We start from the raw sequence: 26,904 nt of genomic DNA on the forward strand, positions 1-26,904 counted from the left end.
TCTCTGCATTGACAAAAAGGAATTTCTTTTCCTTTTTTTTTAGGAAAGCTTACCAGATCAAAGGCTTTTCCAAATCTCTGAGTATCTGGATTTCAGCAGTACTTTCTGTCTAAATCCCCTGGCAATCCAGAACCCAGGCAAAAGGTACTTGAAAGTTTTCAAGCATGAGTAAAGAATCCTCTTCCAATTCTGAGAAAACAGATAAGGAAACCTGGAAACCAGACTTTTTGTAATAATACAGGTATCAGACAATTAGAGACTCACAGCTGCCAAACTGAAGCCTGATCATTCAGGATACTTTGACTCTGTCCCAGATGACCTCAAAGCAATATTGCAAAGCTGTGGGACTCAGAGTGAGCCCTAAGCTGCACAATTAATGATCGTGATGGAGGGATCACAAGTTGAAGCCTAAATAGAAAGCATCTGTTTCATATAATTGTTGTGCAATCTTTGCACCCTTGTGCTGAGAAATAGGGTAAGTTCTGTAGCACTAACGGAAAATGGAAGGAAACAAGAATATTTTTTCACACTGGCATAGTAAGCACTGTTATTCTGTCATATTTCTGCCACTGAAAGAGTGATGAGCTCACATAGCTGGTACAATCATGGCACATGCATACTGGGGAATGTCCAGCAGCAGCTAAAGACACTGTTCCTTTGTTCAGCTGCCTCTTTGGTGTTGTGAAGCATCTGTCTTCTGATAATGCAGCCTTTTCATATTACTACCTTACACTTCGTTTCTGTTTTCTATTTTTAGGACAAGGTCCCCAAATGTCTTACCTCACTAAAGGCAGAGCGTCATATAGAGTAGGCATTTCTGCAAGGGTTTCATTCTGAGAACTGTAAGCAGTGATGTGAATTCACAGAACCATCCTGCCATCCTGTATCCTGCCACTCCCCCACACAGCACAGAGCTGTGTGCACTGTCACAGCCTCACCTCTCACAAGCCTCCAAGCACACAAGACATGACAGGCGAGCCTGCACACACCACCATGCCCCAGTGGAACACTCGGGCTTCCTATGCACAGTGACATGCTGATAAACTCTTAATTAGCTGCTCTTTACGAGTGTCTGCTTCTGCTGCAGATCCTAATTCATTTGCCTCTGCCTAAACTATGTCTCTATGTGCCAAATATGGATTATATTGCAACTGGTATCCTCCTGTGTGTGCCTATACAAAGGATGATTAGCTGTAAAGCCTTCTGAGAGACATTTTATATGGAAAATTACTTACAGAATATATCCTGTTGCACCAGACAGCTGCCTAAATGCTGGACTCAATATCTTGGCATTTATATGCCAAGATTTCCATTCAAAGTTACTCGTAACTGTATCTACTACAGCAAAAAAACTATTTGGCAAGTAACATTTTTCTGTCTCCCAGTTGCCCTGGTACTCAACATTAGACCAGCCCAGCACGAGGGTGTCATTATGCTTTTCCTCATGTTACCTCTCTCTTTGGTCTACCGTGTCGTCACTCAAAATTTCAGATGTCTGTTTCTAATTGAATGCTTCCTTCTGTGATAATAAAGGTGATTCATATAGTGATAAAATGTCCTAAATATTATATGGTGTTTTTCAGAACACACCAGACACTTCTGCTTTAATGCAAATCAGTACTATTCTTTCATTATACACGTTTTTATCAAAAGGGGATTTAAAAAGACAGTGAGGACTGCAAATAATATGACCTCTGAAGAGATCTATGCAGAAAAGGTATAAAGATATAAACTTTTTTCTTTGCACTGGAATCAGTGAACGCATTTCTGACACAACTCCTTTTGTGACACTATGTATATTCTATGGTGTCTTCCCTCTTTCAGACACATGACATTCTTTCAGAACATGTTCTTCAGTAAAGATGCTGAACAATACATGCTGTCTTTGAGCAGCAATGAGCACAGTTGGAATCTGTGCTTCTGTTGGAGTCCCTTGTCACTCCCACAATAAAATACAACATGACTGTACTGAGTAGAAGTGACCTCGACTTTTATTTATACTGCTTTTTCTTTTATTATTTACACCTGCATTTAGATTTCACTCTATTTTAAACTGCTCTGTCATAGGTCATAATTTACATTTCCCCACCCTGTCTTTTAATTTGCATCCCAATCATAGTAAAGCTTGCAAAAAAGAGAACTCTGTAGAGCGAAATAGGGAGAAACTGTGCAGGCTGTTTCACTAGAACAAAAGAATTTTTCCCTCTTCAGATACCAAGAGGCTTTATCTGTGAACCTAATGGGTCACCTTATCTCTAAAAACTCACAAACATGCTGAAGGCCTGATTTCCTGCCACTTTAGGTTTAGCAAAGTAAAACGTGTTACAAAATTATTCCTGTGGCTTGCTACTTAATTTATCTACCCAGTATTCCTCTCAGAACATGAAAGGATGAGTTAAAAATAATATTCATCCCACCTTGCCACCCACCTGCGTTGCCCTTTTTTACCTCTCTGAGCCTTTCCTTTGCTGACGGACATGGGAGTGACAGCAGAACTTCCTTAGTTTGGCTGCCAAATCCTCTTTTCTTGTGGGAGTTGGGACACCTGCTAGTAAAGGTACTTGCTGCATGTTCAAATTTGAAGGTCATTGTCTGGCTTTGTGCTACTACTTATGTAGTAAGCTCAGTGCTGATAATACAGGATTCCTGTATTATACCCTAAAAGACACCATTTCCATTTGGCAGTAGTTTCTGATTCACATGTTCACTGAAGTCAGGCTTCCTCTTTTGAGAACTGGAGGAAACTAGATTTGTCATTTGAAATGTCAGCAGCTTTCACATAGCAAAAAAAAAAAAGAAGAAGAAAAAAAAAGGACAGGAAGTAAAGCCAGTGATTTGTATTTCTATCATAACACTGGCAAGACCTCTGAAAACAGGAACAAGAACAGGTCCTGGAATATTTTAAGTGTGGTGCCACATCAGTTCCAACCTGTGTCTATTAAAAAGTAGAAGTCAGCAGGAACATAAAACGCTGCTGATTTATGTTCCTTAATCTCCTCCCAATGTCATATTGCTCTCATTGTACAGTTGGCTTTACAAACTCCAGCAAAGGACTGGCATCACCAAGGGCTATGGAAAGCCCTGTGTACACATGTAGAGAAAAGGAATGTCTACTCCTTAAATAACAATCTTATTTCTCTCAGTGTGAGATCGGAAATGGTAACATACCACTGTCAAAATACACTCTAAAAATAAATAAAAAATCAACTCAGAGCTGTCTTTTATAAACTATTTTACAAGCAACCTTAGGGCATTATTGTCACATGGACAGAAAATCAGGTTTTGTCAGAATAAAGTTAATTACAAAATCTAAAGCAATATTTACATATTCAAAAGCACAGCCACGTAATAACAGCAATGCAAAGAGCCTCAGTGCAGGGGTTTCTGATCTATTGTCCATTAAAATGGGATTATTTGGCCTATTTTCAGAAAATCTACCTTGAATCAGGTCAGCAGTCTGGTGACTTTACCCATTACAATCACATTTCAGTGCATTCACCACAAGAGACTGAACACAAGATGACAGACATGAAACTGAAGAATCAATAAAAATAAAATCTGTGGAAAATGTAGTCTGAGAGCGTCACTCAAAAACCCAAGGTGAATGAAATGTTTGTAGATACAGGAGTGCCACGTTTTTGACACAGAATGACAGGTGGGTAAAGGTGTGATTCAAAAGCATTTACTGAACAGAGAATTAATCTCAATATTATAAGCAAATTGGTGCCACAAAGGAAAGTCTGAGAGAGACCATATGGCTTTAAGTCAGGAAAATAACAGGTTTGCTGCCTGTAAAAAAAAAATAAACTGTCTTACTGAGTTATGTGGTTTTGATGGCATATTTAGCAAATGATTGGCACAATATAATAGAGTGCAATTTTAAGAACCACAGAATTATCCTACACTGGTGGTACATGCCTTTATTTTATGCACTGAAGTCTCAGTCTGGCTCTAAATGTTTGTGTGTATCTCTTTTTTATTACTCATTATTCATTTTTTTCACAAAAGATATTTTGCTTGAAGCAACGTGCAATATATTATTCAATCTATCCACTGGCTTTACTTATTTGGGAGAGAGACTCTAAAAGCAATTTATTTCTATTTGGAAATGTGAAAAATTAACAGGAAAATTCTGTTAGCTTTTGGTAATTTCTTTTTGTGGATGTCAAAATAGCAAAAATTCACATTTGACAAATTTTGTCCTGTTTTGCAGATGAGGTTACATTCCTCCACAACACTTAAAAAAAAAAAAAAAAAAAAAAAAAAAAAAAAAAAAAAGCAGGTTGAGAGAAATCACTCATGTGTTTAGGTGTTTAGTCTAAATATTTTTGATGTATACAGAAGAAAAACTATCTGACTGTATCCCGCTAAATATTCCTGGAAACTGGTGGTGACCTCTTACAAACAGGAAACGTAGGGCAGGGGACAGAACACGATGCAGTGGCTTCCAGATGTCACACCTCAGCTGCACATAAACGAATGGATGCTGTGTTTTGACTGGGCAACCAGTAGACAACAAGTGCACAAATTCCCTTTCATGGAGAGCATCCCCACTGCTCCCTTGTCCAGCAGCAGCTCCCAAGCGGAGCCCATTGGCACGGCTGGGCCGGTGTCAGCTGGCTAAGGGCAGCAGCGTGGGGGCAGAGGGGGAAGGAGGGCAGGCAGAGTGCAGAGCTCCCCTCCAGCAGCCTCTGTCCCTGTGCTGCCACGCTTCCCTCCCTCCCAACCAGCCCTGCTCTGGCCGCAGACCTGAGCAAATTACACGCGTGAAGTCGCCTTTAATCACAGCCCTCGCGGCCACAGAGACAGAGCTTGTGATGCATCTTCTCAGCAATTCACCCCAAGGCAGACCCACCAGCTGAGGAAATGAACAACAGCAATTCCCCTCAGAACATTTCCACCCTCTTCCCAGTACTTCCTCGTGTTCCTCATTGTGTCTTTTCTTTCTCAATGTAGAACTTCAAATATTTGTATGCATCATTCAATTCTGTACTACACAGCTTCTTTTGTGATTTTTCCTATCCTTTTTCAGTTTTAGCATGAGTCTTTCCATATTTCTCAAATGTGGGACTAGAAGACATTAACAAAAAAACCAAATCTGAAGCACTTCCTAGCAGTTTTTGCATTTCCGTGATGATCTTCAGTCTTCTGTGTAGCTGTGAAGAACCTTTGTCTAGTTTATCAAAATCTCTTTTGACCACTTTTATAAATCTAGTCAGGGTACCAACTCGAGCGCATAACAGCAGTCCTAAGTGCCCCTAAATTACCTTCAGAAAATACCTGAGATGCCTCTCTTCCATTTACATGCCTGATTAAGTGCTTATTTGCTATGCAGAGCAAAGCTCTTGCTTTGAAAGTCCTGTTTACTTAACAATTATCTTTTTGAACCAGAGCAATGCCAGAGGTTTCTACTCTGGTATTTCCAAATCCCTTCTTGGCATGGTTAATCAATCCAAAAGCCTTTTTCTTATTTAAACAGAAGACTGGATTTATGAAGGCCACAAATCAAGTTTCTTTATTTGATGTTATAATTTGAGTAGCCTCTGAATTTCTCATCTGTAATGTGAAGACACTGACCTACAGGCCAGCTTAGCAGCTCTGCACTACTCCAGTGAAACAAAACTGTTTTAACTGCTGATAGGCTTTATAGAAAGATAATTCTTTTCACTTTCCTTCTGCAGCTTCAGTGGCTAGTGGATGATTGGATTTTCCTTTTCCAAAAACCTGGCATGAACAGCTCTCTAGGAGAAAGCAGGTGTGTTCCTCTCAGATTCATCTCTGCCTGAAATGTGGAGTTTAGGCAGTGGTCCTTTAACTTCCCTGAATGAAAAGTTTTGTCTTTGTTCACTCTTTGTTCTTTTTCAGAATCAGTTCACTTAAAGGAGAACGCCTTCTGGTGGGACTGGATGTTATGTTAGCCCCCAAATTCAGTACACAGAAAGAATTTCTTTAGCTATGTTCACAACCCTCTTAAAAGAGGCTCTCTTTGTGATTTCAAGCATGTTTCAGTATTTGCCAATATATAAGGAAAAATATGTATATTTTAATTATTCCAAGAATAGCCTAGTATTAAATAACCATAAATCAGTTGGAGACTGGTTCCAGCTGAGATCACAACTCAAAATTCCAAAACTCGAAACAGAGCCCAATGTTTGAATCTCTTTTATCTAAAATTCTATGAATCCTGCATGAATGTGGCCACAGCACAACAACATAAACAGCATCGATTGTTTTCTGTCTCTACTTAGCTGTTTTCAGGGCCTCAGTCTTGTCACTTTTTCTTTCTCACACTCAATTTCTCCAGCTATAAAATGGTGTTAAAACTGTACTTCTTTGTAAAGAATTATAAGATAAACTGGGAAAATGTTTCTGTAGTCCTGCAGTTTTATTATAGGGATTGTGATCAGAACCCTAAAGATTGCACTGAATATAAGCAAAGATTTCTATGCCATTCATCACAAATACAAAAACCAAAATATTTTTCTGGATATCAAAAGTGACTGGACTGCAGTTGCTGCCCTCCAAGTAATTATCCATTTGTGAGTGACAGACATAGTTACTAGGGGATGTATAGCACAGAGTATTGACCCGAGGACTTCAGTAAAATGGACACCCTTGTTCACCTTTAGTCTGTGACCTGGCAAATAAAGGGAAAGTCAGAGGATTTAAAAGGTTTCCACATTTGGTGTGCAAGTTGGTAATAGTAAGACCGAAATTTTTTAGGGAAAGCATTATTTAACCAAAAAATAGCACCACTTTTAAAAGACAACATGCATTTCTGGCAAGCACTTCTCAGTACAGCACAGCAATGAATCTTTTACTGCTTTGCACATGCAGGTCATTGCCAATTATGTAAATAGGGTAGATAAGAAACTAGAGAATCTCAGATTGGGCAGTGCTCTTTACTAGGATAAATAATTGAACAAATATAGAAATAATCAACCTTGGAAAGTTAGGTTTACTTTAAGAAAACATAGCACTTTTGCCATAAACTTAGTTAGCCAGTCCTTGCATCATCTTGCCTTACAAATTGGCCACATACTCATGCTGACCTAAATTACTGGTTTGTAATTGGACACAACCTTTGAAAAGTTTCTCATTTGGGACTGAACTTTTTATGACCTGCATAGAAAACTGCTACTTGAGGGGAAAAAAAAAAAAAAAAAAGAAGAAGAAGATTGTAATTTGAGCTGATGAGTTTTGCTCATAGGGAGACAACAATTGATTTGAGAATTTAATTTACATAGAGATCATTCCAAAAAGTATTTTACAAATACAACCATAGAATGTTTTTCTGCAAATAAAGAGTTAAATCTGACCCTTAAAAAGCATTTAAAGCAATTTCTGAACATTTTCTTTTGGCTTTCCTGTCCTTTCATGCTTCTATGCATGAGATGCAAAACCAGTCCTTCAGCTGGGATTTCTATGCAAAGGTTAGGTCACAAGCCTAACTGCTGAAATTGGTTAGTTATCCCAACGATATATTAGTGATTTGCTAAATAAAATCATTCTGGGCTGCAGATTTATTTGCCAATGCTGGGCTTAGATGTGTGGACAACAAATATGAAAGTATGGCTTTTGTTGTAGCCAAACAAACCTGAATTTGAACATGCCCAGTTTAGAAACTGCCAGCTAGATCCAGACGAGCTGACTACAGATAATATGTGGAAGTTGCCTACAAAGCAGGGGTCCAATGGGTCAGAGTTACTTCACTTACAACTTTTCTTCAGAATGCTTTCTCAGGATGCTGTAGACAGTCATTAAGATCAAAAATCTGCTCAGCAAAGAAAGTGTGAGTCATATAAGCAATAGTTTGCTGAATCATCCATTTTTACAGCTGAAGGGCTTCACTCATTCTTCTTGAATAGCAATTGCAGAAATGCAGCCTAAACTGGGTATAAAATGCTCCTAAATGTGGAGATGTTACTTTGTACTCTCTGCACTCAGTTAGTTCCAGTACAAATATTACTCACCATAAAGACCAGTGGCAAACAGAACCTGAAGAAGAAAATCCAGGGCACAAAATATTCTATGCTATCACATGCTCTATGGAATAAAACATACAAATTCACACACACTCACACGCACAAAAAGGGGTTACACTGTTATTTATTTTGCACTGTTATCATGTTGCTTTGTGCCAAAGATTCTACTATTAAGGTTTAGAAATAACATTATGTTTATTTAAAAAATAGAAAATTAAGTTGTTTCAAACCAGTTATTAGTGCTAACTTTGCCTTAGAAAGTGCTTGTTTTGAAAAAAAATTGAGCATATTCACTTCATTAATTTTGTGTTAGTAGCATAATATCTGAGTTATAAGTGCTTCTGGTAGTCATTATGTAAGTCAGAACTTAGTTCCTTATTTTTAATTGACTTATAAAATAGAAATAATTAAATAATGTTTTGCAGTATCAAAGGATCTTCATAAAAGTTTCATTATTGAAAGTAACTTCTATCTCCACTATGCCTTTTGCATAAAACCCCCAAGGGACTGTACAAATATTTTAAGCTAAATCTTACAACTCTAGCATGAAATACTGATAATAATGGGCTCAGGAGTATAGAAAGAGTACTATTAGATATTAGGTTCACTGATCATCATCATGATCAAAAACATCCAGGATGGAGAAGAAAATAATATGAAAAGTACCTTGCATCTGAAAGTCAGCAAGAAAAACACCAAGGAAAGCGCTAAGACCAGATTGGTTGGATTCAAACTTTCACACTTGTAACTCCATTCATCTCTGAAACTATTTTCAGTGGAAACCTTTTGTCATAAATTTATGGTTTACATTTGTCTATTTCAGAAGTAGTAATAGCAGTGCTATGTATTATTATAGTGGCATGTATTATTATTTCCTTCATGTGCAAAACACCAGTTTCTGGGCACCAAGGAAACCCAAACGTCCATGATCTCAGACCTGAAAAAAGTTGAGTTACTGGACAAAAACTAACCTGCACTGAGTTACAGCAGCATGGATGTCCATAGGTAACTGCGATTAAAGCACCACCAAAACTTTGCTTGGTTCTCTGACTTTTGTTGGAGCAAACTACTCTTTCAGCTTTTCATTTAGAGCTAAGCTAATATTTAATTCTGCTACCAGAAGCAGCTTCTGTAGGATGTATTTCTCGAACACTTTAAAATGATGTTAAGAGAAGTACTAACACATAAACAACTCGATGCTGTTCTTTAGGAAAGAAGAGTGACTAGGGTGGAGACTCTGACACACATCAGAGTAAAAAAATCTTTCATCTCTGCATGTCTTTTCTTGAGGTGCAATGTGATTGTAAAGCTCCATTTTAGGAATACAGAACTGGTAAGGCATTAGTTCATAATACATTCATGTTAAGTTATAAAATATGACTGTTTGTACTGTGAAACTCTGAAATGGATTTTGGAGTTGTTTGGATATATTACCGGCCCAAAATTATTTTCATTCATTAATAAAACAAGTTAATATATTTCCATCCTTTAAACAAAACTAAGCACTTCCTGAAACCCTTAGTAACTGTGTCACAGCACACAAACTCCCTTAATGAGCTGGCCCAAATCTGCCTTAAGGGGGCTTATTTGATCATTGCTATGCCCGTTGTAAAAGCCACAGTCACCACAGCCTCCTCCCTTACTCCAAAGCTGTAGATCCACCTGTAGATGCATACAGGGACAGCTTTGGCCTTGCACTTAAGGAAGGTAACATCCTTTTTGTATGCAGGGGTCCTGTCAGGTTACTCATTTACAAGTTATTTTACAATATTCTTCTCCATCTTCTATTCTGTATGTGCATATGTGTGTACAGAAAGGCACACATACATTAAGATGAAAACTGGAAAGAGTACATAAATATCCAGTCCACAAAGGGCTTTCTAAATTTGTAACACTTCACTCTTATCAGTACAACCAATCTTACTGATCTTTGCTAGGAAGCAGATGTTCAATAATATGACACACAGGTTTGCTCCCTGCCTGCTGAAGGAAATGTGGATTTAAAATTTAGGAAATATTTACTGTATATTTTAATATACTCAAATGTATTTAAAGTCTTTTATAGAGCAAGATAATTGTTAATTAAATGATCATGTTTCAGTTCATTTACATGTGTAATATTTGCATGATAAGGTGTTGTGTTATGCGTTTTGTTGACATTCTTATACTCTGCCAGAAAATATGCCACACAGAGTTAATGAAAGAAATGATATGATTTTGCTTGTAATGTTTATTTACTGTATTATCACCATACAATTTAATTATTCTGAGCAGTTGAGACCTGACTGTCATTACACTCATGCAGAGATAGAGCAAACATTTGGAACTGTAATGGTAATACTCTAACCACTTTGCATGAAATTATAGGCAATATTTAAATTTCTCTCCAAACTTAGAATAATTTCAGCCTGGGAGCATACGTTCTACTTCAGGTTTGGGGGGCTTGTTTATTTTCCTTCCTAATAACCAGGGTTATTTCTAAGTCATTTGAGTTCCTTTAAAAATCAGGCTTTTGCATGCTCTTGAATGTCTAATAAACAGTTTTGATTTGGAAATTGAAGCTGGCAATTGATTAGACCGCTCTGGAGCACAGTATAGCTCCACACTGATGAGAGCTACTCATATAGATTTTACTGAAGTAAGGCAGTGCAAATTGCAGCTTATATACAAGCACCTTTCTTAGAGAGCTAAATGACAGATACTTGCTCTTTCATTGACTTGAACTTATCTGCAAGCAATAACATAGACGTGATAAAAATCTGGGCAGTAAAATCATTTGCTTAGATTTTAAATGGCTGGTTTGAGACCTAATTTGATCTTGTTAAATTTGCTGGTAAAATTCATGTAAACATCAATTGGAGGTTTAATCCTTTTGAGGATTAAAATGTTTTTGCCCATAAGTAGAGATGTTAGCTATTGGTACACCTGAAAAAAAACCAACCCAAAACTGTAAAACAATCATATCTCCCTGAGTCTAAATTAGATGGCTCCTTCAATATTCATACTTGTGGTTCAGCAGAGGGGGAGGTTATCCTTCACAAGGCACACTGCTTTAGACTTACTGAATAATTCACTAAAAAACAAATACTGGAAGAAGTGTACTTAATGCTTTACTCAATTCTGAAAGTCTGATCAAAATGTGTGACTGGATCAAGCAGAAGCTTGGCACTAAATCTGATATGCCTTTCCTAAGAGGAAAATGCTCAAAAGATCTGGAGTATTTTTACTGGTAAATTGGCAATTGGGATTGCCTGGGGAAGTGGTCAGGGGCAGAAACTGTTTTACTGAACGGATGAGAATTCTGAACACAGCAGGAAACACAATCTACAACGCTTTCCAAAAATGCTGGCACTGATATTAAACATGTATACCTCATTCCACTTGAGTAATAAGAGTATTGTGACTTAAATTTATTTCTCATGGTGAGGAAAAATGCATCCCACTGAGATAAAGCACTAGAATAACAATGAGACAACCTGGAGGATGAGCTCTGTGCTGTTCACTGTACACCTGGGCTGTGGTGCCTGCCAGCCAGGTCCCATGGCCCCTCCATCCTATGTCCTGCAATCCTGTGCCAAACTGGATCCCAACAAAAAGACTGCTGGAAATGTTGCTATGCTCCATGACTCCCAAGCTGCAGCTCTAGCTGATGAGAAATAATGGCAATGGTATTAACTATAAACCACTATTTGAATGCTAAAAACATGAATTCTAGGTTGTTTTGTACTTCCTGCTCATTTTTCTTTCCCGATCCAAGAGGAACCGCAACAAAGGGTCAGTCTCTGTCTTCCAATATCCTTATTTTATAATCCAAGAGAATCTGGAAAATAGAAAACACTTCTGGTCAGGGGGAAAATATCTCATCTGCATAACTGCAAGGTGCCTTTCCTAGAACTTGCCTGATTCAGTTCCCTAATCATGGCAACTCCTACTTACTTTCCCTGGACAAGCTCAGCACAGTCTCATGCATGGGTCCCATCAGCAGCTCACTTACCCTGATCCAAGGACACCTGGACCAAAAATGTGGGTTTACTACTGAATCTTTTTCAGGATCAAAAGAAAAATTATTCTGCTTAAAGCCTTCCCCTGGGTGCCACAGGCCACCAGCCAATCTTAGGGCACAGTAAGAAATACCCCATGCTTTCTTGTCCTCCTCTCCATGGACTCTACATCAAGCTACTTTTGGACGTGATGGGAAGTACAGCCTCTCCTTGAATACTAAGGAAATGTTGTTATGCAGTAGCCCTTGGTGATTTATTGTTCTATAAAAAAAAATATGGGGAAAGAAGCCATCAAACAGCTCAACCAGGATAACATACTTCAAGCTGCATCTCCCTGTGTTTAGCAGATGACAAAGACATTAAACATCAATAATGAAGCCATGTGGACTAAATTTTTTACCCACTCTATTCCCAGTTCCACTTTTTCTTGTGGCAAAGTCTGGTTTTGGCATTGATCTGTTGATCTGTTCCAGTCATCCCTCCCATCCCTTTGATTAAATTAATTGCATATGTAGATTTGCGTTTGTGTGTTTTCTAACATCAGATAGCATCTAATACTGCATCTCTTTCAAAGGAGAGTAAGAAGAATGGACAGAAGCTACATTTTACCAGTAGGTTTCCCTACTGTCCTCTCAAAGAATGTAACACTCTTCTCCTCAGACTTCTCTCTTTTTTTGCCTTATCTCCATACATCTTGAAAAGTTCTTTGTTTTTTAATTTCTGTTAGCTCACTCTCCTCTATTGAAAATACAAGGATTTTATTAATAAAATATATAGAAACACAAGCAGATTTCTTAAAATATATAAAAAATAAAATAAAGATTTTAAAAAGCTGAAAAAATCAAATTACATTAACAAAATAGCAACAGGCAAATGTGATCCCACACCATTTCCTAACTTGTGGTGTATGAGGAGGCAGTGATGGATTTCATGCTGTGAGTGTTTTATAACTATACTGAAAAAATAGCATTTTATTGTAGGTTTGTTTCAGACCTCAAAAGCCTAATGATGGTCATGCCAAAATAGCACAACATGGAAGTGGTAAAATAAACCCCAAGCAGATGCTTCATAGGAATACTCTGTGATGTATGATTGCAGGGTTTTACTAGGGAAGGCTTTCTCATGCAGATAGTCCAATGGATGATTAGTGAACCTGCCAGTCTTAGTGAACATTTCTGTTCGCTGTGATGATATAATTCCTCTTCCTGATCCTTAAAACTTGTTTACTCATGTATTTCTGCATTACAAAACCTGAGAGATTTATATATCACGCTAAATAGACTAGATCACTAATATATTGTAGAGGAAGTCTACTGAAAGTAGAAAATAAATTTTTCAGTGATACCATTATGAAAATCTTACTATTTTGTAGCTTTTTCAGGTGCACTTCTGCAATTTTCACCAATTCTAGTTTCCATGTATGAGTTACCAGACACATGCATTTGGGAAAAAGGATGTGTAGTATACATAGAAGAATGACTCACAGAAGAAAAGGGCAGAAAAAGAAGGGAGAGAAATATCTAAAATGGGAAATGGATGGCAAAAGAGAACACAAAATCAGAAAAGTGTGAAGCCAAATTTGGGACAGTTTTAAAATCTAAAAATAAAGCTTTCAAATAGATACAAATAGGAGTAGAATTAGTCTGATCTTCTACAGGGGATCTCTCCTTAAAATACTATTTGCAGTCAGATTGAAAGGGATTTTATTTTAAATGCTGATCACATTTTGTGAGGTGCGGCCTGAGAACTATGATTTATGCACGGAGACTCTTACGTAATATTAAAGATAAAGAGAATTATTTGAAGCTAGAGAAAAATATTCCAGCTCAGTTCTTCATCACATTGGCTGATTAATATTGACTTGCTAGCCTTTTGTGTATTGCCTGATACCTGCTACTGCTCTTTCCAGCTGGTTATTACCTGCTCAGCAGTAAGAGGAGAGAGCACCATTTCTTTTACCTGGGTGGTAGTTATGTGTTAGTAACAATCTTGCTTGGAAAGACCAAGTGATTCATCCCAAATGATGGAATGGGGTGTCCTGATGCAACCGAAGGTGGCACAGAAAGAGCTTCTGAGTCTCTGTGGGTTTTGAGATGAAGTAGGATTTGTTCGTGATGGTGCAGCAATAGAAATGCTCTCAGAACCGTTTCTAAGAATAGCAGGATGACTTCTATAGCAATCCTGTGAGTAATTTGAGAGCAGCATCTATTCTGTGTTTCTGAATCCCATGAGAACATTTGAAACATAAATATATATAATTGTACAACAGCTTTTTCAGCTTTTTTTTTTTCATTTAAAATAGCTTGACTTGCATAATAAATTTTCTGCGGTCTACAGTGTTTGAAGCGTGTTATTTGGAAAGCAAAAGAATGCACCAAACCTTTGGGCTTCATATTTCTTTACCTTATCTGTGAGCTAATGACAAAAGTCTATGGAAATGTAAGTGGTAAATTTGAAAATTAAAATCTGGGAGCTTTAGCAAGGCAGCTGAACCACAAGAGAATCATTCTCAGAAGATTCATTAAGATGCTGGCAAAGTTTCTTCTATGTGTTTCATTTAATAGAATGATTCTATTTCTTTCTAATAGAAGAAATCACTATACAGTAGCTAGCATATATGATCAGCGAAATACGCTCATGGCCAACATAAGAGATAGTAATGGTCTCACAGTTTGAGGTAATCCCAAAGTAAATATCAGCCACTCCCCAATCTTGAAAGCCATTGATTACAATTCTGTTTCTAATGGAAAATCAAATAAAAGCATTGACACTGTTAAAGAAAGGAAAATGCGATGTAGAAAGATTAAAGGACAGACATCCTGATCTAGCTGAACCCAGCTGAATGCAGCTGAAAAGTTCAGAAGATTAGGAGTGGCAAGAGGCAGCTCCTTTTGCATTCTCAAAGTCTTAAAGTTGTTGGTCCCAAGGTCAGACTGCTTCAGGACTGCCTTGTATCCAAATCATGAGATCTAGAGATTGTTTCTTAGCAAATTATTGCAAAACTATATATTCCCAGTAAGAGTGTCTTTCCTTTGGAGACATCTCTTGCACTGCTGGGTTGACAGAAATCAAAGAGACTATTTCCTGTAATATAGAAGAATATGGTTTCTTTACATGCCATATAGCTGCCATAAGCTTATGTTTCTCAATAATATAATTTTACATTCTCACATCAGGCAGAAATTTGATCCCAAACCTTCTATAGGCCATACAGCAGCATTTCTAAAAGCAAAACTGAAAATGTATAGGTAAACGTATGCATATTTGGAAGTTTGCAATATTTTTAGATCAGTAGTAAAGTGAAGCACAGAAAATTCCCCACAATAAGTGCATATGAGTCTTAGAACTTGAAAATATATACAGGAACAATAGGCCATAAACAAAGATAGCCTGAAGGTCCCAGTTAACTGCTACAGTCAATGTGATCTACATAAATGCTAAAGTAATAAAAGCTAGCAAAAGCTTATTGCTACATATTGCAATCAAGTTCACCACCTCAAAATTCAGCAATATTTTGAAAGTTTATAAGCAGTAAGAAATTTAGCACCAGATCAAGAAAAATGGCCTCCTTGATTCTTTCTATATCTTTGTCCCATTTTGTCTATTCCTGCCCTTTAAAAAATTTTGACAAAAATAATTTATTCTACTAGATCATTAATAATGTGAAGCAAAATTTTTCTGATGGTTTCAGGAGATTGGGAACAAAAAAATAAACAAATGTGTTGAATGACTGTTTTGCTTGACTCCTTCTCATCCCTGCAGATAAACTGACTTTCTTTATCTGTTTTGAACAGTGTTTATAGGAGTGCTTCTCAGATGGTATTTTTATTTTAACAGAGGTAATTACTATGCTGATTCAGAAGGGCATATAAGCAAAGAGATGGTATCTCAAGACTTCATTGATGGTAATCTAAAAGACAAGAGTCCAAATAACATGCTCAAAGAGTATTTTTCACTGCATGGCCTTTTGCAGCTCACCAGGAGTCTGTGTCCTTAGCACAGCACATTTCTAGTCGAATGACTGAAAAAAAAGTTATTTGCTTTTACATTAACACTCACTTTTGCACACTAGGTGGATTTCTGCATAAAATATGTCAGTCAGCTGCTTTCTCCATTAACTTTCAAGAAAGTTTCACTCTTCGATGCTCTCTTGAGGCTTATACTCCTTATTTCCCAAAATGCTTTACCAATCCACTTTTAGCATGCCCACTCTTACTGTTCTAAATTGATGCATAGCCAGTCAAGCTAAATAACAGTTCCCAGCAATCTCACATACGCAGCATTTTCAGGTACACATTTTCTAGTAACAGCAGGAGAATAATGTGTAGTTAACATAGTTGAGTGAAATCAAGACACCTAGAATCAATTCATGCTCTTACCACAGGGATTCAGTACAACGTTGGGTAATCACAGCAGAAAAAAATATACAACAGATATCCTCGGGCCTCTGATGAGCTAGGTGTCTCACTCACAATCCAGTCTCCCTAGCCAATTCTAGGCAATGGACAGATAATAGGTGCCTCCCATTTCTGTCTGTAAACAGGACTGGACTTCCACTCCTCATTGGATTATTCTCTACAAGTTCATTCAATGGCCAGTGCAATGAAGCCCAGATTTTGAGAACTGTAGACAGCAGCATCAGAGCCTACCAAGCAGGTACAATGCCATGGAAGAAAAATAGCTGGAAATGTTTTTTTTTTTTAATTTTGAACTGCTTGATTTTTCAAGAACAACTGAGATATAAATGTTCAGAAACAGCTGGAACATCCTCTTCTGAGGATAGGCTGAGGGAGCTGGGCCTATTCTGCCTCAACAAGAGACAACTAAGAAGCAACCTTGTCTGAAGGGAGGTGGTCAAGAGGATGGAATCTGACTCTTCTCAGGGCTGGCAAGCAATAGGACAAGAGGCAATGGGAAAGAGAAGGGGCAAACTGATGCACAGGAAGTTCCATTTGATTATGAGGAAAAACCTCTTTACTGTGTGAGTGATCGAGCACGGGAACAGGAGTCTTTCTTACTGTCAAGAACAGTCTGGACACAATCCTGTGCCATGTGCTCTAGAATGACATGGATGTTGGACCAGATGACCCACTGTGGTCCCTTCACACCTGACCCACTGTGATTCATGCACATGAAGATACGTGTTCATACATATGGATGTATATCTGTGCACACTCTTGTGTATGTGTGCATGGCTATACATGAATGAGTGTGTGTGTGTGTGTGGGTGTGTGTATGAAAGACATTTTAAAAATGAGGGTACTTCACAAGCATTTAGAAGATTGATTTAGCAATGGAAGAATTCAACCAAAAACCCAGAGCACATTTCCAGCCATGTGTTCCTCATTGTACTTGTCTGCATTTCCATCTAGAATGAATAACTGGAAACACTCTGTCAGAACACCAGATCACAAGAGGGGCAGGATGCTTCTTAACTACCACACATTTCGTAAAGGAGAAAAGGCTGTTTGCTGTAAGTGTAAGTCAGATCAGGCTGAAGAGAAGCAATTCTGTCTCTTCCTCCCACACACAGACAATTTACACCTGCACAATTCAGCTGTGCTGAAGCATTTTAATCAATCTCAGAAAATCAAGAATAGGGTTTAAAATTCCCTTCTCAGGGAAGATCAGAAATGTAGGAATGTCATATCATATACGTTGCAGCTGGTGTGTGCACTGGAAATAATTAAAAATAGTTTCTAAAATCTTACTAATTTTTTTCATATATTTGTGAATTGGATTTAGGCATTAAATTAACTGAACACTGTTCTTTGTACAGCAAATACATGTACTTTGTTATTTACAGTGGGAGTTTTTTTTTTATCCTTACAGAATGTGGAGGCTAATAGGAAATATGTAAAGCATTACTATTATCCATGATTCATTGACAATAGGGCAGTTTTTGTCCATACTTCTTCAGAAATGGTGTTTCTTACAATAGTGCCAACTAAGAAAAAGAGTCCATTTTTCTAAGCACTATGGAAACAGAATAATCTTAAAACAAGCCCTACCTCAAACAGTTTACAACCTAAGGAATGAAAGAAAGCAGATTAGGGTTGTTACTCTTTATGCCTTGCCTTGTATAATGAAACTGTAAAGAATTATATAAATTGTTGCTAGTTCTGATGTAGTCTGTGATTTGCAGATTAAACTGAAACTAAGTATGGCTTCTGCCTTACTGTTCCAAGACACATTTGAATTTAAGGATCTGAATGAACCTGACAACCTTCTTTCTCACAAAGGCTTTTAGTTTTACTTCCACAGTTTTTTAATCAACCTTGGATGAAAGGGGAGACATGCTGAAGGTTTTCTGGTGCCTTCTAATCAGAATTCTAAATCAGATGAGGCATCAAAATCAGATCACACTTCTTTATACTTAATCTGAATATTTGTCCTTAATTGTTCTAAAGTTGTTAAAATGCTCTCATATAAACTAGTGAACTGCCTGCAAATGTTAGCAGACTGAGCTAGCAGGGGAAAATTTGATGGACAAAAATAGATTTAAGGCCTTGAATGATAATTCTAATATCTTTGGGGGGGGAAAAAACCCAACCAGTTATCCTGTCTCCACTTCTGTTTACAAAATGCCTCTTCAAATCTCATTTAAAACATATGCAGGAGCAGTGGTCTCCATGCCACCTTACAAACTGCAGATGTGTTTCTCATCCATTGTTGAAAGGAAATCATCAAGCTGCAAAAAGGCAGCAAGTAGAGTTCCTAAAGCACTGTTCTTGGATTAGATCTATTTGCATCTGGACGGACATAGATGTCACTGAAAGCTGTGCTTACGAGATGGACTAAAAAAGCAAAATAATGGCAAGAAAGGGAGAAATCACATCAGAAAAACTGGGCAACTTTGAGGACTGGAGTAGCAGAAATGAAATTCAAACACTAAACCCAATTTTAAACTAAGAACAAAAGTTTTACTGTAAAATCCAAGCTTTTCAGCTGGAGGACACCCAGGAGGAGAAGGACATGTAAACATCAACTGGATACAAATCTCTTTGAGCTACCAATCTGCTATAACCAAAGAAAAAGAGAGAGACATTAATAGGCCACATCAGGGATAGGGAAGGATTAATACCACTAGCATAGAACCCTAGCAATCACCCATATGAACTGTTCTGCACAATTCCATGCTCAAGAAGAATAAATTCAAGCTAAAGTAGTTGCAGAGATGGGATATTCAATTGGTCTGGGAAATGGAGAGCCAGGCATATGAGAAGAAAATGGAAGACTGTGGTCTGGTTCATCTAGAGTATGGGGACAATGGACTACATATATTAAGGGGGGAAATAACTATTTAAGGTAGCAGACAGTGTTGTCATAAGAACACACGGGTATAATCAGAATAGATTGAATGAGCAGATTTAGGTTGGATACTAAAATATTTTCTCTTAATTAGGGAATGAAGAGAGAGACCAGCTTCCCACTAAGTATGGAGGAGAAACACATAGGGTGTTCTAACACAACAGTTTGTTCTAACAAAAACAGCTCAGTACAACAGAGAAATTATCTAACATAGGTGCTTATGTGAGCAGAGCCACCTAAGTTAACTCACTGCTTTTTTTGTCCTTATTACTTTATAGAATTCTTTTAGCTATCTATGCAAAGCTTCATTTTTGAATTGATGTTTCAGCAGAGTAATTGAACCCTTTAATCCTTTATCTATATACCAAACCCTACTGAACTAATAAAAAAAAAATACATGGGTTAAAATACTGGAAGTCAACTATTTTTGCCCAAATGATTTATGTGTGCCATGCTGCAGTGTGTAAGATGGGGACTCAGCCATCCAAATAGGTTGTGATATTATTTTAAGTACAGTGTTTTCCAGGGCTTCCCAAAAGCCAACAATTTAATTCCTTCCTGCTTGGTATGTTTACCACCCATTGTATAAAATGTTACTATAAAAAGAAATTTGTTAGTTTTATTATTTAAACCCTGGAGAAGTCAAATATTTCTAGAGAGTTGGTGAGCAGGCATTTTACTGACATGCCCATGTAACACTGAAATACACTGAAAAGAACTAATAAATTTTTTGGCACATTTGTCCCTAAACCTCTGTGCCTGTGATCTGTTCACTAACATCTGACAGACTACAGACAGCTTCAACATCTTTTCTATTTTTAGCTGACTGTGATGTCTCAAAAGAATCAATTTCACCATTGATAACTAAATTATTCTTGAGAAAGTAGAGAGAACAATTCAAAAGTATTTATGGGGTCCAGTCCTTTTTCAGAAGGATTGTGTCCTTTTTTTTCTATAACTCTCTGAGAGTTTTTCTATATCTCTCTGAGATCCAAGACTACCTTTTTATGGTTCACAAGTCGTTGTTGTAATCAACTTGGCTGCAGGCCCAAAGCAAGCTGTGTGACTCAGTGACAGTTGCAATCAGTGCAACCAGGAAAAAGACAAAGAGCCAATACATTTGGAATCCACAGCCATGGATGAAAATGTTTGGAGAGCTTTTCAAGAAGTCTATTGGTTGGAGAGTTTCAGATTAAACTGATGTTTAAAATATTAGAAGTCATTCTAAGGATCATGGATACAGCATCTAATGCAGCCATTTATTTTTTTTAAGAGCATTATGTTTCAGTTAGATACAGTTGTTTTTTCTTTAATGCCCCACAATAAAATGTTTCAGTGTTGCTGTGCACTACAAGACTATTGTTTAGGAAAGGCTTAGACATGTTTTAATACAGGCAGCAAGTTGCACTAGCTTAAAGAGGCCAAGAATGTCATTAACTGTATGCATGAGCTTAACTCCTAGAAATATCAGTGAGATTTAAATATGGCCTAGACAGAAAATTAGTTGATTTTATTATGATCATGTACCATCCCAGAGCCCAATACATCTTCTTGAAAAAGAAAATGTTTTCTATTTGCAATTTGCAGATTGCTTTGAAATAAAAAAATGTTCCTTCAGTAGAAGGTATCTAAAATTTTTCTTCTTGTAAATAATAAAGTGCCTTGGTATAAATTTATTGAGCAAATTCTTTCACAAGCATTTTGGTAACATTTGTGTGATCTGCTTGTGAGAGCAATCAGGAATCCATGCGAACACTGTAGGGAGGAGTTGAAACTAGGGTGAGATACAGACGATGTTAAATAGTTACACCTGTTCTGCACTTTCTGCAAGGAGAGGAAAAATGCACAAGCATATGAGAACGAGTTAAAGATATCCTGAATAGCTCCAACTTATGTAATAGTACTCCCACTTTCTCTGCTAGCAATTCATTGCTTCTTCATGAACAGAAATGTACTTTAAAGTCACCCACAATCACACATATGAATACAGTCCCACTCGCACATTTGTACAGCAATTCCTATAATATTACCTTGTATCAAGTAGCCTGAAAATGAACTTTTAAGGAAGAACACACAATATACATTTTAAATAGCCCTGAGAACTCAGCACATACATCAGCAAGAACTATGACATGTCCCCTTGTCACAAAGAGCCTTTGCTTACATAAAAATTGCCAGATTGGCTCAGATTAGTTGTCCATCGAGTCTTGAATCCTGTTTTTGAAGGTGACAAGTACCAGATGCTTCAGAGGCAGGTGCAAGAAACCCCCATACTGAACACTTATGTAATAGAGAGGGTTCTTCCTAAAATCAGGCAGTTGGTGGGTGGCTTGTGCTTCACAGCAGGAGAGTTTATAATGCCGTGAAATGTTTATCTTCGTTATGTAACGTCGATGTGATTACCCATCTACAGTCAGCTTGGGCAAAAAGTGCCACAGGGCTTTTAATAAACACTGCTAATCAAGACCTTGTTTTATTTCTCAACTGAGAGACATCAGAGCAATTGAGGATCTGAGAGACCCTAGAGTATTATATCAATTTGCCAGACTGATCATCTTTTACAACATAGAAAGCACTCTTAAGTAGAGTTTGTTTGGCCATCTAAAAGGCGAGTGTCTGGCCTAAGCTAGTCACGAAACCAGAAATATATTCCAGTGCTGATAACTAGGAGCAGTGAATTTTTGGGGTTACACATGATGAGCTTGAATTGGGGAAGCAAGCAATAGGACTTTTTCCTTCAAGTCCTTCTTGGGAAAAAAAAAAATGTCTTAGACAAATTAAATTAAAAATAGCCCAGATCTGAAGCAGAGAGAGTAAAATTCTAAAATAATATTCATAATCTCCACTACTCTAGATGAAATACAGGTTTTTTTCTAAAATAAAAGGATGAATTTGCTCCAGAGTATAGAAGTAAGAATGGAAACTTGCAGTAACAAAGTAGGAATGGAAATGTGCGGTATACGTACCAAAAAACTCATCTATACTGGATGTTTGGTTTTTAAGTAAGTTTGTATTGGTGTTTTAGGTTTTTGTTATACTTCTCGTGTTTTAGGTTTTTGTTATACTTCTCCAAGTTAAACTTTTCTCCAAGAGGCAGCATGCATATGTAATGATTAAATTGAATTTGTTTGATAATACAATCATGTCCTTAGTTAATTTAGCTCAACTCTATACGGCTTCCAGAAATAAGGGCACACAGAGTAGTCATCACATTGGTTTGCAGCACAAGACCATTTGTAGGAAAATAAACAAGTACAGTGCAGAAAATCTCTGGGTTTAACATTCTTTTAAACTAAATTATTTTGATGAAATGGCAAAAATAAGCATGGTGGAAGAAGATATTGGAGTAACTGGGCACCTAAAGTGGTACAAGGCAAGTTCCCCCTCTGCTATCCTGTCACTGTGCAGTCTATTTTCTAAAGCAAAGACTATGTGCAACATTCACTTGCACTTGAGTCAACACTCCATTCAGATCTTGCTTATCCATTCCTGATTTCTTCCTGCTTCTATCAGACCAGAAGAGCTTGAGAGAGTTATATGTTTGCATATCTGAGGGACTCTTAAAAATAGAGTGGATATTTCCATTCTCATTTTAGAAGTGAGAGAAATCAGGGTGGAATAAGAATTATCCTCCCATGGAAGTCAAGTGATGTAGGAACTTACTTCCTCATGACTGAACATATTAAATGGTAGAGCAAATGCTCCTTGTTCATTTTACTGAAAAAAACCAGGTCTGCTTGAACTCCCTGCAGTGGTAAGTTGAAACTTACCCATCTGTGCCCTGAAATTAATTAAAAGTCTGCATAAAACTGACCACAGCATCTCAGCTGAAGTCTCTTCAACTACATTGCAAGTTCTTGCTCCATCACATCATACCCTGGAAATATTTTAAACGAACTTTTAAATGCCAAAGACTGCACAAAACAGGGTTGCAGGGCTGGGAGGAGAACCAGGACTGCTGATTCTGTGTTCAGAGCATTAGGCCACAGTTTCCCCTAGATAGGGCATTTCTGCATATGGCATAGAAATGTGTCTCCTGTTTCTATTTCATATGGGCTGAAATGACTGCAATTAATCTGTCTGCAGCTGCTGACCAGCAGGTAACACTGTAATTTCTGAATATATTTGGGGCTTTCCCTTTGGAGGATCCTGAGAACCGATTTTCTAGGTGATTATTGATCATAACAAGTCAAAAAGTAAAAGAAGAAACACATGAGAGCTTATATTAAATTAAGAACAATATTCTAAGTAAGACTTTAGCATGTTCTTCACAGAATAATTACTTCTTAGCACAACCATTTGTGAACAAAAGAGATTGCAGCCTTTTTCAGTGTACTTAAATAGTCCATTTTCTTCCTTGGATTTACCCAAATTTTGTACCAAGCCACACTTTAGGTTGGCACAACTCACCACTGCCTCCATAAAAAGCAGTTTTGCACTGTCACCATCTTCTTCCTCCCCTCTCCATGTTATCCATTCTTGTGTGAGCGTGTGTCTAGTTACATGGTTAGCTGGAAATACTAAAAGACTAATCAGAGTGCTTTTCCCACACTATTTTTAATCTAAGTGATCATCCCAGCGAAGTACATTGCCCAACACACAGATATTCGGGCCACCTAAGGTGCCACATAGGGAAGGGAACAGAGTAGGAGGAAGGAGAGGTTGATTGCTTCAGTAGCAATGCTGTCCTAACTGGCCTTACCTTAAAGCACGTAAAATATCACCAAAATCAAACATATACTAATCCCAAAGCACCCTGCAAGCACGCTCCAAAAGGACAGAATAAACTTCGTGAACAACTGATATCACAGACCACCACTGCAACTGCTGTGCACAAACCACATCTGCCACATCAACATCACAAGATGAGTTCCCCATCCTCCCACCTGGGTCTCAATCTTTCCAACACGAAGCAGTAATTTCTATCCAGATTGTTCTGGGTTACTGCAAATCATCAACTGGAATAATTTATGAAACCTTGATATTCTGATGAGTTAGATCCATTTCAAATACATTAGAATTGATAAGGATTTGATCCTAACATTGTATTGTATCTTGCTGGAAAACATTTTTGAGCCAGTAGCATCAGTAGAACAAATAAGTTTTTCATGCCATGTGCAGTAAAAGGATTCCTGTTTAGAACTTAACAAAATCTGACTTTGCTGATATACTAATATAGATTTAATCAGCTAGGTTCAGCTAAATCCTTATTAAGACGTGTAATGACCACCCAGTGTTTTATCTCACACTAGGATTGTGAATGAAAGCTACTGCAGAAGAAATTCCCAAATGACCTCTAATAATTTTCTTCAAAATGGCAGAACATCCACCTGACCTTCATTTTTTTTTTGTAAATGTATCATTAGCATCTGTATACAAACATAAGCATCATGGTGTTTTGTGGAGGCAGATTTCAAAACTTTCATATTTAGGACTTAAAGCTATGAATTGGTCACTTAAGTTCTGCAATGACTGACTAATCTGGATTGCCTTACTTAACTTCCACTGATCCTATTATGGATTTTAAGATGTGAATGCCATGCAGATCAGAATTACGCAACCTAACCTCCATAATACATCTATATATAATTCTTCTGCCACAGACTCAGAGTCCTGCTACACTCCATGGCCACTCCTGACCACCTCTTTCACCAGAGGTGTCACACACGTGAAACTGTTTCAAGGAATGGTGAACAAGAAGACTGGGCCAAATGTTTATGTTTGCTACATGTTTTGCCCATGATGGTATTTGGTGAGTGATCTCTCTGCTGGACCTTATCGCAATGCACGAACCTTCAGTTATGTTTTCTCTCCCCAGTCCAGTTGCAGAGGGGAATGACAGGGACGCTCTGGTGGGTGCCTGGTGCCCAGCAAGAGTCAGTCCACTACACTTACACAGATTTCTTGCATGTTACATGGCTTCCTAATAACAAGCATCACCTTCATTTTGGTTTAGCAGTAACAGTTGCCTCCCCAGTTCTCATTTCAAAAGTGCCACAGCTATGAAAATGTTACAGCACAGCAATGGCATTGACATATAAATTAGTTTTTGTAAAGGGCGATTTAAGAGGTGTTTGATACAACAAAACATCAAATGCAACGTAAAAACAATGATTTTAACCTCACTTGCCATTTTCCTTACTGAGCATATCTTGTCTCTGGCTAAGGAGGCACCTCTGTACCCACACCAAAAAGTGAGTACATTTCAGCAGCTCTAGTGAATAGAGTAACAGAAGCTTTCCTTTTTAGAGGTAACTTTTCCAAGGCATAGAGAAGGCGGCCAAATTTCAACTCAGAAGACTTAAGTGGTCCAGATTTTAACAACACAAAGCAGAGGCACAGAATTTACAAAGACAAGGCCCCAAAAGATGTGGTGGTTGGAACAAAAAGTAGAAATTGTTTGAGGTGTCTGAATGGTGACATATATGCCTAATTTGCCTCTGCCTTGTTTGCACAGGCAGGACTCACACATACTACAGAAACATACCATTTGCATTGAAAACACTTGTTCACTTAATTCTGCTCAAAAGAATCGGACGTGGAAAGCCCTGAAACCAGCTGCTGCTCAGCAAAATAACACCAGCACTCCAGGACTGTGTTCTTCAAGCTTTCTAACCTGGACAGGAACACAAACAAACAGGATTTCAGAATCAAGACACAGAGCAGATTTTGTCCTCTTTAGGATATTCAGGTGAGGGGAAGGAAACTGCTTGCAAGACCTCTGCATGAGACTGCCTGCAGCAGCTGAAGGACCTACCAACATGTGAAGAAACAGTGGGTCCTTCTCCCTTCACTGCCTTCACACAGAAAAATAGAAGCCCAGGATGAGTCTCACATTTTTCAGTTGACAACTGAATACATATTTTTATCTTAACAAAGAAACTCATGAAAACTTTAAGGAGACTGAAATGATTTGAAATTATTTGTGGTACATTAAAAACCAGTTCATTATATTGAATTGCTGCTATGAAAATAATTTTAGTATTAAATATATTTAAAGAATTAGCATAAAATGCACACACCTAGATTAATGATTTTGACAGCATTGTATCTCATTCTTCAGATGCAGTGAATAGAGCTAGACCACCATCTGACACAATGAACTATTCTTAAGCTTCCCTGCACAAAATCATGTTAATTGACTTATCTTAATCAAAACAACAACTTACAGAATGTTAAATATTTCAACTTTAAAGCCAAAAGAAAATGGGAAATAAATTAGCAGGAAGTCACATTATCTTGCCAGTCACAAGACAGGAAGTTCTCTGAAAGGATTCTTATTGCTAAGAAGAATATTATATTATGCCCACAGCTAAGTTTTAAACACTTTTCTTGTGAAGTGTAAAATTATATAAAAGTGGGTTTGTAAAGTATTTTTAGTATCTGGATGAGGTTGTGGCATGAATAACTTCCATTTTTTAATGTACTCTCCTGAAAAAAGAATAAAATTTACAAAACAATTGGAAATTTCCCCCCCAAAGCCTCCTGGATAAAGAAGCAAATTTTAATATTGCAGATTTGAGATGTGTGCTGCTTGAAACATGTTAGTGTCTTTATCAGAGAAAGTATGACAACAGTTCACTGTAATTGCACCATTAAGTTTATGG

The 26,904-nt window shown here is 37.6% G+C and overlaps 1 long non-coding RNA gene across 1 annotated transcript in view; it reads right to left on the reverse strand.

Moving 5' to 3' along the window:
• LOC135448153 (uncharacterized) overlaps window positions 1-25,877 on the reverse strand; it is a 36,328-nt gene extending 10,451 nt beyond the window's left edge. Inside the window, exon 1 of the long non-coding RNA XR_010440407.1 lies at window positions 25,785-25,877. This is a non-coding gene — a long non-coding RNA (uncharacterized LOC135448153). The remainder of the gene's footprint in view (window positions 1-25,784) is intronic.
• Between the last annotated feature and the right edge of the window lie 1,027 nt (window positions 25,878-26,904).

The sequence above is a fragment of the Zonotrichia leucophrys genome, chromosome 5 (assembly GCF_028769735.1).
Source record: "Zonotrichia leucophrys gambelii isolate GWCS_2022_RI chromosome 5, RI_Zleu_2.0, whole genome shotgun sequence".
In the NCBI taxonomy this organism is placed as follows: Eukaryota; Metazoa; Chordata; class Aves; order Passeriformes; family Passerellidae; genus Zonotrichia; species Zonotrichia leucophrys.